The sequence below is a fragment of the Phyllostomus discolor genome, chromosome 2 (assembly GCF_004126475.2).
Source record: "Phyllostomus discolor isolate MPI-MPIP mPhyDis1 chromosome 2, mPhyDis1.pri.v3, whole genome shotgun sequence".
In the NCBI taxonomy this organism is placed as follows: domain Eukaryota; kingdom Metazoa; phylum Chordata; class Mammalia; order Chiroptera; family Phyllostomidae; genus Phyllostomus; species Phyllostomus discolor.
Genome location: NC_040904.2, coordinates 11636670 through 11655863, shown reverse-complemented (window position 1 = coordinate 11655863; position 19194 = coordinate 11636670). Strand labels below are relative to the sequence as shown.

Below are 19194 nucleotides of genomic sequence, written 5' to 3'. Positions count from 1 at the left end.
AAGGCAATAAGGAGATTTTCTCCCAGACGATGAGAACTCAGGCTATGTCAAAGCCAAGGAGCGAGGGTCCATCACCCCCTTTTGGTGCAGCCCCCAAAGTCCGTCTTTTGGGGGGCCTCCCAAAGTGATCGTGCCTGCCTTAGGTCGTTCTCCCCGTGGGGAATCTTAACCATCTTTGGCTAACCAACCAAGCTTTTTGGGGTTCAGCAGCAGAAGCAGCATTCTTGCCAGGGAGACAAGCCCTTGTCTCCTTGCTGGCTTACGGTTCCAAGGGCGTTCCCTTAGCCTTAGCCTAGGCGGGGGTTTCAGCTTCTGATACCAGTCAGGGCGGTTCCCAACACATAGGTTTGTGAGAAAATTGCTTTCCTGATACCTCTTCATCCCTGGATATTTTCCTATGTATTTTCTACAAACAAGACTTCCCTCATAGTCACAATGTGTCCCTGGAAACCAGGATGTTCACGTTGATATCTGGCTGTCATCTAGTCCCCTGGCCCTACTCAGTTTCCCCAGTCACTCCAGTGCTGCATTTTAATTTTTTTTTTACATTTTATTGATTATGTTATTACAGTTATCCTCACTTTTTCTCCTTTGCCTTCCTCCATCCAGCACACCCCCCCGCACTCCCTTCAGCCATTCCCCCACCATTGTTCATGTCCATGGGTCATGCATGTAAGTTCTTTGGCTGCTCCATTTCCTATATTGTATTTTACATCTGCATGGCTATTCTCTAGCTACCTGTTTGTACTTCTTAATCCCCTCAGCTCTTCATCCATTCTCCCCCTTCCCCCTCCCATCTGGCAACCTGCTGGTAACACACTTCTTTTCTCTGGCTCCTAAGAGTCTCCCTTTATCTTTAAACTTTGGCCTTTTCATTATGACGTGTCTTGGAGTGGGCCTCTGTGCATCCATCATAACTGGGACTCTCTGTGCTTCCTGGACTTGCATGTCCATTTCCTTCTCCAAATTAGGGAAGTTTTCTTTTCCTTTCTTTTCCCAATAGATTTCAAATTTGTTGCTCTTTCTCTTCTTCTGGCATTCTTATGATGCTAATGTTGGGCCTCTGAAGTTGTCCCAGAGGCTGTTTACACTGTCCTTATATTTGGGATATTTTTCTTCCTGTTGTTCTATATTACACATGGCAAACACTAGGCCCTTAGGCTGAATCTGGCCCTCCACCTTGTTTTATCTGGCCCGGCACCTCCTTCTACCTGGCAGCAGCACTGAGCTCTCACTTAACTGTTAAGGAGGACTTACATTTATACAGTCCTACAAGTACATTTGGCCCTTGGAAGGCAACTGCGAGGCTGATGTGGCCCCTGGTGACAATGAGTTTGACATCCCTGCTGTAGATTTATGGGTTTATTTTGGATCCTCAATTCCATTCCATCAATCAACCATCTGTCTCTCTGCCAGAACCACACTGTTGATCCTTGTTCCTTTGTTACACAACAGTCCCCGTTACCCCCAGGGGATGTGTTCCAAGACCTCAGGTCGATGCCTCAAACCATGGCTACCACCAAACCCTATACATGATGTTTTTTCCTATAAATACACACCTAAGTTTAATTGATAAAGTTTAATTGATGACATAGGCACAGTAAGAGGTTAACAACAACAAGTAAGAATAAAATGGAACAATTATAATAATTACTGTAGTAAAAGTTATGTGGATGCAGTTTCTCTGCCTCCAAGTATCTCACTGTACTGTGCTCCCTCTTCCTTATGTGATGATGTGAGACGGTGGGGCACCTCTGCAATGAGGTGGAGTGAGGTGCTGGCTTTGTGACACAGCATTCGGCTTCTGTAAGGGTCACTGGGACACAGCAGTGCAGTGCTGCAGTCCATCTGCCGACTGACACAGCCCCTGGGGGACTGAGGAGCAGGTAGAGTAGACAGTGTCGCTACACTTGACCCTAAAAGGATTCACCTCCCAGGAGGCACAGCGTGGAACAGCACAAGACTTCATCATGTTATGCAGAATGGCATACAACTCAAAACACATAGATTGTTTATTTCTGGAATTTTCCACCAGGGTTGAGCAGGGGCAACTGAAACTGTAGATAGAGCCTGCACATAAGGCATGCGAGGGCACTGGATTCCTTCTATTGAGAGGTAGAGCTCTTCCTACCTCATTCCTCTTTCTCATGGTTTCTGTGGGCAATTCTAAGTCTCTTGCGATTTTACATAAACTTTGGAATCGGTTTGCCATTTTCTACAGAGAAGTGTTTTGGGATTCCAGAAACATTCCTGTTGATCCTGCACTCTGTTTGGGGGTGTGTTCCCATCCTGCAGCGGTAAGCAGCCTGACATGTGTCCACAAGATGCTTTTCACAGTTTGGAAATAAGAGAAATTGGCAAATGGAGAACGTTAATGCCTCTATTTCTTCATGTTACCCAACCATCTGTCCTTTGGTGTTGATGAAAAATGAGAACAGGATTGCCAGATTGAATTTCATCAATAGTAGGAGCAGAACTTTTATTCATTAAGGTAAATTAAATGATCCTTGAACATCTTCAGTATTTGTCTTCATGACAAGATTCATTTACATGGGTCCAGAGTCACAAGGTTATCAATGGCCTGAGGGATATGTTTAGTGCCCATTGTGCTGAGTGAACAGGAAGTAAAATCAATGCATTGTCCATTTATGAAACTTTTTAGACATTATATGTAATGTTTAGTGTTTAGAATAACACTGTTATACGTGATTTAAGCTTTAAAACAATAACATATGTAATGTATGGTGTTTTGTAATATTGGAAACATAAAATCATAAAATTGTAAAATGTTTTTTCTCCTGTCAATTTGATGCTATTTTTAAATATATTTTATTGACTCTAGTATTACAGTTGTCCCATTCTTTTTCCTCCCCTTTATTCCCCTGTGCCCCGCACACCCCTTCCCACCTGTGTTCCCCCACCTTAGTTCATGTCCATGGATCATACATGTACGTTCTTCAGCTTTTCCATTTCCTATACTATTCTTAACCCTCCCTGTCAATTCTCTACCTACCATTTATGTGTCTTGTTCCCTGGACCTTTTCCTCCATTCTCTACCAACTCTCCCTTCTAATAACTGTCAATGTGATCTCCAGTTCTGTGATTCTGTTCCAGTTATACTTGTTTGCTTAGTTTGTTTTTATTTATTTTTAGGCTCAGCTGTTGATGTTGGTGAATTTGTTGTCATTTTAGTGTTTCTATTTTTCACCTTCTTTTTCTTACATAAGTCCCTTTAACATTTCATATAATAAGGGCTTGGTGATGATGACGTCCTTTAACTTGACCGTATCTGGGAAACACTTTATGTGTCCTTCCATTCTAAATGAAAGCTTTCCTGGTTAGAGTTATCTTGGATGTAGGTCCTTGCCTTTCATGACTTGGAATGCTTCTTCACAGCCCCTTCTTGCCTGCAGCGTTCCTTATGAGAAATCAGCTGAAAGTCTTATGGGAACTTCTTTGTAAATAACTGTCTCCTTTTCTTTTGTTACTTCTAGGATTCTTTCCTTAATTTTCATCTTGGCTAATGTAATTATGATGTGCCTTGGTGTGTTCCTCCTTGGGTCCAACCTCCTTGGGACTCTCTGAGCTTCCTGGGTATTCCTGAAAGTTTATTTCCTTTGCCAGATTGGGGAAGTTTTGTTTGATTGTTTGTTCAAATAAGTTTTCAACTTCTTGTTCTTCCTCTTCTTCTGGCAGCCCCATGATTGGGATGTTGGCATGTTTAAAGTTGTCCCAGAGGTCCCTCAGCCTCTCCTCATTTTTTTTTAATTCTTCTTTCTTCATTCTCCCCTGGTTGAATGTTTATTCCTTTCTTCTGCTCCAACTCCTTGAATGGAGTCCTGGTGTCCTTCCCTTCACTCTTGGTTCCCTATATGTTCTGCTTTATTTCACTTTGTATAGCCTTCATTTCTTCCTTCATTTTGTGACTGAACTCAATCATTTCTGTGAACATCCTGAACCCCAGTACTTTGAACTCTGCACGTGATAGGTTGGCTTTCTCTTCATCACTTAGTTCTATTTTTGGAACTTTGATCTGTTTTCCATTTGGGCCATATTTTTTTGTATCAATGGGCTTGTTAGATAATAAGGGGAGGAGCTTTAGGTATTTGCAGGGGTGACGGGTCTGAGAAGGAACAGTGCCTGTTGCTCTGCTCTCTGCTGGCTTTCAGTCACCTCCCCTGCTACCCACAAGCAAACTGGGCCCTTCTGGTGCTGATTCCTCGGGGTGGGGGGGAGTGTGTTTGTACATTGTAGAACCCTGTGGGTCTCTCCAGGGAACTCTCCTGTGAGGCTGGGAGTTTCTGCCACCACCACAACCCGCACAGGTGTTTTTAGTCAGAGGTGTTGGAAGCTGTGTTTCCCCTGCAGTGGAGCCCTGGGTTGCATGGTTTGTGTGGCTCCCCAGTTGTGCCCCCTGGCTTATCCACATTCAAATGTGGGAAATTCAGTCTGCCAGCCAGCGCCTTGCCAGCCCCAGTCCACTGTGGCCTTGCAGTGTGTGCTTTCAGCCCTGGCTGCCCAGCTTAGCCCCTCCTACCAGCCTGGATGAATGCTTCTTCTTTAACTCCTTGGTTGTAGGACTTCCATGCAGTTCGATTTTCTGGCAGTTCTGGTTATTGTTTTGTTTTTAAATTTGTTGTTTTCCTTCTTTTGGTTGTGCATGGAAGCAAAGTGTATGTACCTACACCTCTGTCTGGAACATTATATATCGAATCTAAAGAACAAAATAAATAGAACAGAGGGATTGAATACCAGTGTTGGGAACCACCATGCCTGGTATCAGAAGCTGTAAGCCCCACCAAGGCTAAGGCTGAGGGAGCGACCTTGGACCATAAGCCACCAAGGAGACAAAAGGTTATCTCCCTGGCAGGAACGCCACTTCTGCTCCTTTTACTTCACCCTACCTGGCCCCCAGTGCTTGGTTGGTTAGCCAATGGTGGGTAAGATTTCCCAAGGGGGGAATGACTTAAGACAGGCACGATCACATGGCGGGCCCACAAGGAAGGACTTTGGGAGCTACAGGAAAAGGGGTGATGGACCCCCATCCCTGGGCTATGAAAAAACCTGAGTCCTCATTGTCTGTGAGAATATCTCCTTATCTGTTGGCTGCCTTATTTTCGGTGCTCCACCTAAGCCTGAAACAATGACAGAGGGTGGTGCAGCCCTGTGCTGGAAAGGGCGGGTTCCTGGGGCAATCAGGCAAAGAAAGAATATATAAAATCCTGTGAAACCTGCTTTGTTTAGAATGCTCTCAATGAAATGATAAGGGTCCAAGCAAGAAGTAAGTTTATTCCTCAAAGTTTTACAGCTCTTTAGCTATCTGAATTGGACTCAGAATAGACCCTCAAAATTCTTTGTTATCTATTATTTAATCCTTACTTCGTGGCAATAATTAATGAGCTTTACCTGAATTCCTATGTAATAAACCCAGTAAAAGCCTGCTCCGGCAGGAGAACGGGGTGCTCTCCACTAGAGAGAGTGGCTGTTTCATAACTATTTCCCCACAGGGCTCCGTTGTCCTTGGGTATGCTTTTCTCCTGTTTTGACGGGCATCCACAGCCACAATGGATACCGCTGCCCGGGTATCCTCCACATACCAGCTATAATTAGCAACTAACAAATTATTAACCCGGGCCCCTGAACCTGTGAGGGAGATTATCATTTTGAAGACAAAGAGAGTAACTGTTTTTTATAATGGGAAATCAACTATTCGACCCGCCGCGCCCGCTCCTTCAGCAACGCCAGCTGGTGCTATGGATATGAAACAGAGGGTACGTTCCATCCCTCTGCCCTCTCCTATCTCGTCCTTCTTTGCTGTCTTTCTTCTGCCTCCCCCTTTCTCTCTCTTTTCTTTCTACTCTCTCTCCACATCTGCTCTCTTTGCTCTGCACTCACTGTTCTACTCACCTGCCTCTTTTTTTCTTCTTTTTCTACTCCCTGTTCCTTTTTTCTAAGTCTCTACTCTCTCTTCTCTAACTTTTCTTTCATCTCATTTCTCTCTCTGTTCTCTTTGATCTCCCTCCTCTCTCCTTTTTCTTCTCCCTCTTTCCTGTCTTTTCCTTTCCTCCCATCTCACTTATCTCTTTTGTCTTCTTCCCCTCTGCCTTGTGTCTCTACTCCCTCTTTCCTCTCTCTTCTATTTCTCTTCTTTAGTTTTCTTCCTCCTTTTATCTCCTCTCTTTCTCTGTTATCTATTGTTATTCTGAAGGCAGATATACAGGCCTGAAATCCAAGCTCAGTCAAGCACTAGCTAGGGAACTTCAGGCAAATTAATGTCTTGGAACCTCAGTTTCCTCTTCTGTAAGCAGATAGAGCTAATAATAGGGCCCACCCCACAGAGGCTGCAGACAACTGAATGTGTGAATATGGCAACAGTGATGAAGTGCACAGCACCCTGCCTGCCACACAGTAAGAGCCATGCAAGTGCCAGCTGTACTGACTGTATATATTATGTAAATGCACTTGACTTTGTTCTACACATTTGTGGTATATATATGACATTTCTATGCTTTGTTAACATATCTACAATACATGCAGTTTTAGCTGTTTTATTTTTCTATTATTTGATAAAGTAGCAAATAAAATGTATCACTAGATTTGCCTAAAGGAAGTGCCGGGCACTCCTTCACAGCTGTCTCTGTTAGAAGATTGGGACGGGTTCCTCCTTCTGATAATCTCCCTCCTTCCCTGTCTCCCTCTCTGCACCTCAGCCTATTTTCAGTAGCTTTTATTTATTTCTTGTAAGAAGACTCAACACTCAACATGAATCTACCCTCTTAACGAGTTTCCAGTGCACAATACAGTATCGTTAACCATACGCACGATGTTGCACAGCAGATATCTCCAGCTCACTCATGTTGTACAACTGAAACATTATGGAATGTTTTTAATGAAGTAAACAGCTGCAGTAGAGCATGCTGTTATGACCAACATTCTGAAGGTGGCAGCAGAGGTGTAAGGTTTGGAGAATGCTCCTGCTTCTTGTGGATGCAATGTGGGATCTGGAGGGGTGAGAAAAGCTATCCCAGAGGTGAGTTTTTGCGTTCTTTAATTCCCTTTCATTATTACTGGTCCTGGGAAGGGGTGTGCCATGGTGCTTCGGGAAGCTGTTCTAATACAAATGATATCTGGGAAGAGGGAGCTAGCTATTATTCATGAAAACCTTGGGCAAAAGGAGAGCATGAATGCATTAATAGGACGCAAGTAAGCACAAGTGGTGGTGGAGTTGAGGTAGAGGGGGAAGAGCCGGAAGAAAAAGGTGTGGGCTTGGACAGGCATATCCCTTGGCCCCAGGACTCCTTGATCTGTAGGCGGGGCATAGGCAGGGAAAGTCAGAGAGCTGAGCCTTCTACACAGGGGGTGAGGTGGGTGCAAAGCAGGTTCCCCTCTAGTCTGGGTCTAAGGCAGTGATGGCTGGGAAGGACCTCATCCACTTTCTGGGCTACACTGCCTATGTGTACAAGTCAGAGACTGTTACAGATCAGGGGAGTAATAAAGTGGGCGAGAGGAGACCTGGAACATTTTCAAGGGTTGGGAGAGCCCCTCTCCAACTGATGTGAAATACTTTAGATCAACCACCAGATGACAGCATTGCCCTACAAAAAGCTTACACCAAAAGGTTCAATCTGTTTTGTTTATATTTTATTGATTCTGCTATTACAGTTGTCCAGTTACCCCCCTACATTCTTCTCCACCCTGCACACCCTCTCTCACCCTAATTCTCCCCCTTCACTTCATGTCCATGTGTCATAACTTCTTCACCTTCTACAGTTCCAATACTATTCTAGCCCTCCCCCTATTTTCTACCTACCATCTATGTTACTTATTCACCATATCTTTTCCCCCTCCCTCCTCCTCCAATTCCTCTGTTGCTAACCTCCCATGTGATCTCCATTTCTGTGGTTCTGTTACTGTTCTAGTTGTTTCCTTAGTTTCTTTTTTCTTTTGTTTTAGGTGTGGTTGTTAATAATTGTTTGCTGTCATTTTAGGTGTGGTTGTTTCATAAAATAAAGGCTTGGTGATGATTAACTCCTTTCACTTGAACTTATCTGAAAAGCATTTTGTCTGCCCTTCCATGGTAAATGAAAGCTTTGCTGGATAGAGCAGTCTTAGTCTTTGAGTTTTATGACTTGGAATACTTCTTTCCATCCCCTTCTTGCCTGTAAGGTCTCTTTTGAGAAATCAGCTGACAGTCTCATTGGAACTCCTTTGTAGGTTACTGTCTCGTTGTCTCTTGCTACTTCTAGGATACTCTCCTTCATTTTTACCTTGGCTAATGTAACTATGATGTGCCTTGGTGGGTTCCTCCTCAGGTGCAACTTCTTTGGAACTCTCTGAGCTTCCTGGGCTTCCTGGAAGTCTATTTCCTTTGCCAGAACAGAAAACTTATTTCTTCAAATAAGCTTTCCACAGATTGCTCTTCCTCTTCCCCTTCTGGTATCCCTATAATTCGAATGTTGAATCGTTTAAAGATGTCCTGGAGCTTCCTAAGCCTCTCCTTATTTTTTGAATTCTTATTTCTTCATTCTTTTCTGGTTGTATGTTTTTTTCTTCCTTCTGGTCCACTCCATTGATGTGAGGCCCAGCTTTTATTCCATCACTATTGGTTCCCTGTGCATTTTTCTTCATTTCACTTATTGTAGCCTTCATTTGTTCATCTAATTTGTGACCAAAATCAACCAATTCTCTGAGCATCCTGATTACCAGTGCTTTGAACTGTGCATCTGATAGGTTGGCTATCTCTCAGTCACTTAAAAAAAATAGTTGCTGGGCTTTCAATTTTCTTTGAGCCATTTTTCTTCCCCTCCCACCTTTGGTCTGGTTGTGCCTACTATGTATGCGGGGCGGAGGCTTAGGTGTTCAACAGGGTGGGGCACCCCAGTTGCTGGGTCGTGATGCTGTACATGGTGATGGGGTATGCGAGGAAACAATGGTGCTTGCTCCACTTTCCACAGGGCCTCAGTCCATTCTGTTGCTTCCCCCAAGCAAATTGGGGCCCTCTGGTGCCAGTTTCTGTGTTGGTGGGCTTTTGCATGCTGTGGGACCTTCTAAGGACCTCTCCTGTGAGGCTAGGAGTCTCTCCCTGCACCTCAAGCCCCACAGGTGTTTTCAGTCTGTGCCCTGAGGCTCTATTACCCAGCGCTATGATTCTGGGTTCCGAGCAGTGCCTTGCTTCACAATCACCACCTCGCTGGTTCTGCCAGTTGCCACTCCTTGGCCGGGGTCTGCCAGTTGCAGCTTGCGCACCCAGGGTCCACCCACTGTGGTCGTGCATTCCACAGATGCCTTAGGCACCAGTCCCAATGTTCTCTGCTCTCTGTGCAGTGACCTGCACCCAGCTGCCCCACTCTCCCCATCCTACTGATTTGGATGAACGTGTCTATTTTAACTTCTTCGCTGTCCGGCTTCCATTCAGATCAAGCTTCTGTCATTTATGGTTGTTATTTTGTTTCTAATCTGTTGTTGCCTCTATCTTGGCTGTGCAAGGAGGAACAGTGTGTCTACATATGCCTGCATCTTGGTCAGAAGTCAGCTCGATCTTACTGTAAGCTAAAAACTACTACAATCACATGCATTCCCCTTTGTAGTAGTAAGTGGAATTAGGCTGAAAACAAGCATTATCCTACATTTGCATTCACCCCATAAGTGAGTAATACATGTGTTGTAGTTAGGAATGGCTGCTTTAGGTCTACTTCAGTTACCTGAAGAAGACGGGAGTCAAAACGTTGTACTCTTTGTGACTTCGTGCATTTTGTAATTAAAATTATTAGTGGAAAAAAAACTAAGCAGCATGTGATTCGATGTATAATATCCCTGTGGCCAGAATATATCAACTTCATCACATTCCAAAAACAACATAAAATCCTTCAGTTCATAATTCACTCTTGCGTTTTCAGCCTATGGATTTCTTCTAGGAATATAAAATGTAAAAATGGTTACACAATATGGTTTATAGGATTTACAAATTTTATAACCATTTGTATAGAATAGTTCTCTGTTCAATGCATTTGCTTGGTTGAAATGATTGCAAAGGTGATTATCAGATAAGACCATTTTTCGAAAGTACCTCATGCATAGCAGGGATCAGAATTAAGGGAGGCGATGGGTCCACTTGTTAAGAAGAAATGAGAGACCAGGGACTAAACACAATAGCTCTTGACTAGCGAGGCCCAGGAGCGGCCAGAGAACTAGCAGGCTGTTGCTTCAGGGGACCCCTCACAGGGTGCACTGTCTTCCAGGCCTGCCTGGCTGACCAAGTCAGGGCAGGAAAACCCACCTGGGGCCCTACCCTTCAGTCGACATGCGGAGTCCAGTGTGTACCAACCAACCAACCATTCATTCCTTTTGAGAAGAGCAAATGCATATTTTTCATTTTTGCTCAGTTTGGATCAAATCCGCAGTGTAAATGCACAAGAACACTTTTGAAGGCAGTTCTCTGTCCCCTGGGATCTGTCTAGGGGAGGGTTTCTTTATACCCTCAGAGCAACAGAGCAGCGGTAACCGTGGTGCCATGTGGCCAGCCGCAAGAGAGTGTTGGGCAGTCCAGGGCACGCCAGGCAAAGAAGAGTGGCCATACCAGCTGGGGTCACCCACCTTTCAACATCTTTTCCTGTTTTAGACTTCTCCTCCTGAAGTAGGCGGAGAGATAGGGTGAATTCCTTAATGAGGCAAGATCTTCTTTGGGCCAATTGGGACTCCAGTCATTTATCCAGCTTTTCTCTTCCTTCCTTCCTCCTCCCTCTTTTCTTTCTTGGCCTCCCAATACCCCGCTACTTACTCCATGCCATTCCTATTAGGTCCAGACTTTAAAAGCAACTGCTTTATTTAATTTCTTAGCTCCTGTTATGAACTGAGGAACACCGAATGTGAAGACCACTGAACACTATATGAATGCTCTCCCCCATTCATACATTGAAGTCCTACCCCAAGACCTCAGAATGTAACCATATCTGGAGATTGGGCTTTTAAAAAGGTGATTAATATTAAATGAATTCATTGGGCGGGGAGCCCTCATCTACAGACTGGTGTCCTTACCAAAAGAAATTAAGACAGAGACAGATACAGAAGAAAGACCCTGTGAGGACACAGTGAGAGGGCAGAACTCTTACAAGCCAAGGAGAAGACCCTGCAAAGAAATGAACCCACTGACACCTTGATCTTGAACTTCCAACCCTCAGAGAGTGGGACAATACTTTTCTGTTGTTTAAGCTATGTAGTCTGTGGTACTTTGTTACAGCAGCCGCAGCAAACTAATATATCCCGTTAGATTCTTTTCTTTCCTTTTTTTCAACTATGGGACACTTCAGGAATTTGTGCCTCCTCTTTGAACGGGGCGCATGTTAATCTTATCTGTGTAGTTGTAATTTTCGTATTTGTGCTGCCCAAGGAACACTGCCCTTGCAGTCTTTAACCTCCCAAAGTTACCCAGGTTCTTTGTAAAAGTGGGCGTTCCTGGATTTCAGAGGCACTCACCGCAGCTGTTGCCCGAGTCCACTGCTGCAGCAGTGAGTGCCGGCCTCTGCCCGAGTGTGAGAGGCGGCGACTCCCAGCATCACTGAACAGCTCCGCGGTGCTCCCAGCTGCCACCTCGCAGTACGGATTCGTGATACTCTTTCGTGTCACTGCGTACAGACGCGTGATCAGAAATGGAGGAAACTTAAAAACAGTGCTGTGTCGGGTGGGCAAGAAAGAAGAATGTGACCAAAGAGATTCTCTTGCTGTCCTGCTGGCAAAACGTCCCTTCCCTCCAGAGAATGGCCCGGATCTATAGTGCTCATTGAAATGTCCGAGTTTGGGTGAAAATATTGAAATACTGTAGATGGCAGCCGGACATCACACAGGATTATTTTAGAGCAAAGCCACTGGGTCATTGTCCCATTTTACTTTTTTCCCCCTCCTTTTTGTTTTTTTTTTCTTTTCCTTAGTGGGCAAGTTACTGGAAGGTTTTAAAAAATGATTTTTATGGTGAAAACTTGGAAAAGCAATTATGCCTGTTTTTTGAGTTCGCTCCCATGGCCTGTGCTACAAAGCGCCCATCAGCAACACCCCCTTGAAAAGCTGTAGGCAAATACTTTGTTATTTTATCTACCCACTTGGAGAACCCCAGCTTTAGATTGAAACGTATTTTGAAATTAAACCTCAGAGATGCTCCCAACCACCTTTCAAGTTCCTAAAGATAAGTTTACCAAATGTTAACAACAACAAGAAAAATTCTCAGAACTCAGGGCAACACAGTAATGAGGCTGAGAGCCACGTTTGAGTCTGAGGCAGACGCCTCCTCTTGTTTTGTGACAGACATTCAGACACAGTTCAACATCCCCCTGTTCATATTCTTAACAGAAAAAAACAATCATTTCAGGGAATGGCGATAATGACTATTCTCAGCAAAAAAAATGCAACTCCAGACCAGGAGTCAGAAAATGTTTTCTGTACAGGTGCACAAGATCAATATTTTCTGCTCTTTTTTTTGGTGGAGGAGGACACATGGTCTCTATGGCAACTTCACTCCCTGGTTGAGTAATTGAGTTTATTTACAAAGGAGGGAAAGCAGGCAGAGCTGGTGTGGGCCATAGCTAGCCTTTTCTGTTCTGAACCAGGGCTTACTGTCCTTCTGAGAAAGACCTCACTGCCTTAGGTCTGAACTCCTCTGTGGACGTTTTGGCCACCCTTGCTTTTTTTCCTTCTTCCCAAATGCTGCTACTTTCCACATATGTTTCAGGCAGGAGCTCATGTTATCTTTTTTGGAGGTGAAATGTGAGGATGGGTGGATTAGGGAACTGACTCTTGAACTTGATATTGGAGATGAGTCTAAGCGTGATGTTGGCCTGAGCATGACTCCTTTTTTTACTTATTTCTCCCCATCACTTCCTGGCTGGGGCTTAACATTTAGAATAAAGGGTTGGACTTGAGATTGTGCTTGGAACTGACTAAATAAGTATGAAGGTCATGGAGGAGATGCTTCTCAGGTACCTCGTTGGTACCCGTGTGCCTGTTAAGAAACAACCACGTGGGGCATAAATGAGGTTGGTGATTATATTAGAGGGTTTATGGGGACACATTTATGAGCAACACCCTCCCTGAAGGAAACAAAATGCACTGAACAGTTTTCAAAAAGGAGATGCACTTAAGGATAGGCGGGTCCCACAGGTGCCAGGACCAAATGTGGCTCACTTGCCCGTGTCAGTCCTCTCTGGCTGGAGATGGTCCAGATGTAGGTCATGTCCATATGTCCATGAGCTGGTGGAAATCAGTGAACGTGAGTCCTGCAGGCAGGCCGGAGCCCTGGGTGGCCCCAAGCTGTTTTGCGTAAGTTTCCTTGAGGAGATTGAACTTTTGGTTATTTCCCGACTATCTAGACTGGGGCAGACCCCAGAAAAATAAAGCAAATCAAATCTAAGAGTTCACGTTGGTACAAGTCTTCAGGGGCTTAGAGAGATGCTTTTAATAGTTACTGGTCTCACTGTAATTTTCAGCTTATAAGAATGTTAAAGGCTCTGGATGGTGTGGCTCAGAGCATTGAATGCTGGCCTGCAAAACAAAGGGTTGCAGGTTCCATTCCCAGTGAGGGAACATGCCAGGGTTGTGGGCCATGTCCCCAGTGGGGGACGTGGAAAAGATAAGCACACATTGGTGTTTCTCTCTCTCTCCTTCCCTTCTGCTCTCTTTAAAAATAAATAAATGAAATGTTAATTAAATTAAGAACCTTCTAGGAGCGAAGCCTTTCAGCATGAAACTGAGGCTGGTTGAAGTCACCTCTTTCCTCACACAAAACCCCCTCAAGCTACATTTTGTAAGAAGGAACTTGGTGTGGATTAGTTTATGAACAAACTCTATCACCCGTGTGTGGAGTGTGATCCCCACAGATTGAAAACTAGGCAAAAATCTATGATTGGCCTTCCAATCCCCACATGGGGTCATGTGAATTCCAGCTTTCTGCCAGCTCTCCGAGGGAAGTAGAGGCATCCCAGAGGCTTACCTGTCCAACCTAGGACTTCGTCTATCTTCATCTTTCTTCCCAGTTTGGAAATCTGAGTGCCTGGTTGGAGCTGCAGAAATAGACAAAACTATGTCGAGAAGCCTGCTTCGTGGGCTGGCCTTGGGAAGTGCGGCTGCACTGATACAGATGGGCTCTCTACAAGGGGAATTGCCACTGAAATATGTAGTGCAAGGACCAGGGGAGAGAATTCACATGAGAAACGTACACTGGGTGCTTGCAAAGCAGGCTTTCTGCAGACGGGCTGTGTAAGAGCATATCAAGGGAATGCTCCGGGAAAGACCTGAGAATTTATTCAATGTGTTGGGATGAAGAGCACTGCGAACTTGTTTCACTTACTGGCTGGAACTTGATGGAAAGAGAAAAAAATCCTCCAGATGATACAAAGTGGACGTTTTTCTTGGGCTCCATATATGTTTTCTTGGAAACGTTTTCCACTTGCAGCCTTCTTTTGCAAACCTTGAATATGTGTTTTTACCCTGTGCTGACACATCCTTCCTGGTCTTTCTGGCCGTGCTGCTCAGTAAGGCGGCCACTAGCCTCTCGTTGCTATTAAACACTTAGAATATGGCTACTGCGACTGATGAACTGAATTGTGAATTTGATTGCATTTCAGTGAATTTAAATGTAAATAACCACGTGGGGCTCATGGCCACCTAATTGGGGCAGCACAGATAAAGGAACATTCTCCTTTCCACAGGACATTTTCACTGTCACAGACCACTCTAAGTAGGCAGTGCCCTGTTCCAGAGTATGACAGTGCAAATTTTTGCTTACGGAGTTGTTTTTAATGTTGAAGACTTTGTTTTCTTCCAATGGAGAAGTTTTTAAAAAGAATACTTTGGAGAAGACAACTCAACACCCATTTTCTTCAACCCTAATTAACACTTGCTCACAACTGTCCCTGCCCTATTTCTGAATAATTCTGTTTACTTCTGTGTGTGATATTTTATATTTAGTTCCTTCTAATGTAGTTAAATATAAAATGCTAATTCCAGGAAACACTTTCTTAACTAGTTGTGTTTGAAATGTCCTCACTAATCCTTAGTGGAATAACTGGCCAATTCCATATTCTCTTTGGGAAAAACAAACAAAAACGAAAGACCTGTGTTTTTTATTTATTTATATGTTTACTTATTTATTTGACTAAATTTGTGTCAAAGAGGAAAAGGTGTGGTGTAGCAAAGGAAAATTAAGAGGGAGGAAAGTTTTCAGGTCTTCAAAATGCAGTCAGAAACGTGCGTGTCAGTTACCTTGGTCCTCTCGATAATTTCCCACAAGGACATCTGTGAACACCTAAATTAGATTTTTCTTGGTTTCACTCTGAGTGGATGTTAATTTCAGGAAAGGCACCTTTAACTCTTATTTTTAAAATATTTTATTGATTATGCTATCAGAATGGTCTCATTTTGTTCTCCCCTTTATTCCCCTCCACCCTGTACTGGCCCTCCCACCATCATTCCTCCACCTTAGTTCATGTCCATGGGTCATACATATCAGTTCTTTGGCTTCTCCTTTTCTCATACTGTTCTTAACTTCCCTCCCTCTGTCAATTTTGTACCTACCATTTATGCTTCTTATGCCTTATACCTTTTCCCCCATTCTTCCCCGACCTCCTCCCTGCTGATAACCCTCCATATGAGCTCCATTTCTGTGATTCTGTTCCTGTTCTACTTGTTTGCCTAGTTCATTTTTTTTTTAGGTTCGGTTGGTGGTAGTTGTGAGTTTGTTGTCATTTTACTCTTTGTATTTATGATCTTCTTCTTTTTCTTAGATATTATATTTCATATAATAAGGGCTTGGTGATGATGAACTCCTTTAAATTGACCTTGTCTGGGACAAGCACTTTGTCTGGGAGGCACTTTATCTGTCCTTCCATTCTAAATGATAGCTCTGCTGGATTGAGCAATCTTGAATGTAGGTCCTTGAGTTTGATGACTTTGAATACTTCTTTCCAGCCCCTTGTTGCCTGTAAGGGTTCCTTTGAGATATCAGTTGATAGTTTTATGGGCACTCCTTCATAGGTAACTGTCTCCTTTTCTCTTGTGGATTTTAAGATTCTCTCCTTCTCTTTAATCATGGCTAATGTAATTATGATGTGCCTTGGTGTGTGCTTCCTTGGGTCCCACTTCTTTTGGATCTCTGAGCTTCCTGGGTTTCCTGGAAGTCTATTTCCTTTGTCAGATTAGGGAAGTTCTCCTTCATTATTTTTTCAAATAAGTTTTCAATTTCTTGCTGTTTCTCTTCTTCTTCTGGCACCCCTATGATTGGGATGTTGGAATGTTTAAAGTTGTCCTGGAGGTTCCTCACCCTCTCCTCATTTTTTTGAATTCTTGTTTCTTCATTCCTTCCTGGTTGGATGTTTATTTCTTCTTTCTGGTCCAAACCATTCATTTGAGTCCCAGTTTCCTTATCTTCTCTGTTGGTTCCCTTTACATTTGCCTTTATTTGACTTTTCCTAGCCTTTACTTCTTCCTCTAAGTTGTGACCATACCCAATCATTTGTGAGCAACCTGATTACCTGAGTGTTTGGAATTCTGCATCTGATAGGTTGGCTATCTACTGATTGCTTAGTTGTATTTTTTCTGGAGTTTTGATCTACTTCCAATCTGAGCCAAATTTTTTTCTTCTCAGTGGACCTATTATGTAGTAAGGTGTGGAGCCATAGGTATTCACCAGGGGAGTGGTCCAAGAGGAAACAATGCCTTTTGCTCAGCTCTCCACCAGCTTTCAGTCACTTCCCCTGCTACCCACAAGCAAATTGGGTCCTTCTGGTCCTGATTCCCAGGTGGGAGGGTTTGTGTACATTCTATGACCCTGTGGGTCTCTCCAGTGAACTATCCTGTGAGGCTGGGAGTTTCTCCCACCACCACATTTGCCACAGGTGTTTTCAGTCAGAGGTTTTAAGGCTTATTTCCCCACACTGGAACCCTGGGGTGTGAAGCCTGTCTCCCTCCCCATTTGTCCCTCCCGGTTTATCTGCATGCAAATGTGGGACTGCCTGGTCTTCCAGCCACTGCCTTGTCACATGTCCTCTCTGCCCCAACTGCCCATCTCTGCCCCTCCTACCAGTCTGGAAGAATATTGCTTTTTTAACTCCTTGGTTTGTGGACTTCCATACAGTTCATTTTTCTCACAGTTTTGGTTATTATTTTAAATTAATTGTCCTTCTTTTGATAGTGGGAGGAAACAAAGTGTATCTCCCTACACCTCCATCTTGGCCAGAAGTGAGACCTTTAACTCTTAGGCATGGTTTACAACCTAGTATAGGTATATGACAAGTTCTGACTGAAAGAAGTCCAACCATTGTTAATATACGAAGAACAGTTTGCACGACATCAATATAATGTGGCAGCCAATGAGAGTGGACTGGAATGAGCATGCATGAACAATAACTACTCACTGTACTAGTCAGTAAGGCAGTAGACAATGTAGAGTGAGTGTGCATACTGTGGTTGTCTTACTCAAAATGACGACCAAGTAGAGCAACTAATTGGCATCAAATTTGGTATTAAGCTTGAAGGAAACTATTCAGTTGATTCAGAAGGCTGCAACTATGGGCAACTGGTGATTGGCAACTTCATCATGACAATGCATGTGCTCATGTGTCACGTCTCATGCTGAGTTATTTGGTGAAACATCAAATCACCCAGGTGACTCGGCTCCTCTATAGCCCAGGTTAGGTGCCCTGCAATTTCTGGCCTTTCTTGAAACTAAAATCACCTTTGAAAGGGAAGAGAGTTCAGACCATCAATGAGATTCAGGAAAATATCACAGGGCAGCTGATGGCAATTGGGAGAATTGTGTGAAGAGAACTAAGACAACATTGTCCAATAAACAGTGTTTCTTATATCTTGCATCTTCTACAATAAATGACTCTATTTTTCATATTAAATAGCTGGATACCTTCTGGACAGACCTCCTATTTTAGGATGTAGCTAATGATCTCAAAAATGATCATATACCACCAAAATGGTCAATATGCTAATTTTCTGATAATTCTACTAGAAAAAACAAATTGAAAGCAAGATGCATTTAAATTGCTAGCAAGCCCTTTAGGGCACCAATGCTGTCTGTTTTGTCCTCATTGTAAACCCAGGTATCCCTAAAGTGTCTGTGTTGTTGCTGGCTTCTATTGCATGAATGAGTTTAAATGTGAGAGTCAGTTCAGTTATTACTATGGGGTGAGGAATGCTTTGAATTAGAAACACTGGAGTCCAGGGTCCTCCTTGGATGGCTTTTCTAGGTCCCAGGCCTTACTGTTTTGGGGTCCAAAGGATATGGGCCAAGGCTTCTTGCCTCTCCATGGGGCTGTTTCTTGGATCACAGACAGGATTTTGAAAGGCAGACCTAAGTGTCCCTGCTGGGATTTACTCTTTAAAGTGATACCCAACATTCTGATTGGTGGAAAGCAGGAGGAGGACAGTGAGAGGGGAGTCACTCCTTAGCTTCACATCAAAACCCAGGTACTGTTCCTTTCCCTTTATCTGGTCTCATCCTTACACTGAAAGAAAAATACATCAGCACCATTGTGACCCACTTGTGAGAGTGCCAATGCCTTATCTCAATAATAGCGATCAACATACTTAATACACTTCTGCTGTCTTTTGGGGCAATCTGGCAACAAACTTAACTGAAAAAGAGTCAGATTTTTTAAAAGAAACACTGGTTTATTACTTAAATGTGGAAATACTACAGACCACCAGCTAACCTAATAGTTTTTCAAAAAGGAAGTCAAAGATGGCTGTTGCTACTTAAACACACACATAACTGGAAGGCAGAAAAAGAATAGTATGTAGGAGGGGGCTCAAATTTTCCAGCAAGTTATTGCTGTTCTGATGTAGTGATGACCTGAATAGCATCTCAAGAAGCTGACAGACAACCCTGGAGCCCTCCAATAATTCTATCTCCAAATAAATAAAAACACAGTGCAATTCACTGTTCTGTGTCTCTCTTCAACCTGCTCTTCACTGCATTTCTCCTGAAAGCAATTTTTTATTTTGAGCTTCCCTCTTGCCCTTCTTGAATGTTAGGTGTGTATTACTGGTTGGACTCCAATCAGCAATCAAAACTCCTGAGAGTTGTGGCAGGCCCGGCTTGTGAAATTATGCAGAGCTTGGTAAATTCAGTCTATTTGGCTGAGACGTGAGAGCAGTAAAGTGATATATGTAAAGGCATGATTCTGTACAGCTGCTGAGAAT

At 43.6% G+C, this 19194-nt stretch overlaps 1 long non-coding RNA gene and 1 other non-coding gene across 2 annotated transcripts; both read right to left on the bottom strand.

Moving 5' to 3' along the window:
- Window positions 1–4413: 4413 nt before the first annotated feature.
- On the bottom strand, window positions 4414–17383 carry LOC118498776. The gene is made up of 2 exons (XR_004901232.1): window positions 17204–17383; window positions 4414–4687 (listed from the first exon to the last, which is right to left on the bottom strand). It is a non-coding gene; the product is annotated as an uncharacterized LOC118498776 (long non-coding RNA).
- LOC114491210 lies at window positions 11287–11392 on the bottom strand. The gene has a single exon (XR_003684016.1). It is a non-coding gene; the product is annotated as a U6 spliceosomal RNA (small nuclear RNA).
- Window positions 17384–19194: the final 1811 nt, after the last annotated feature.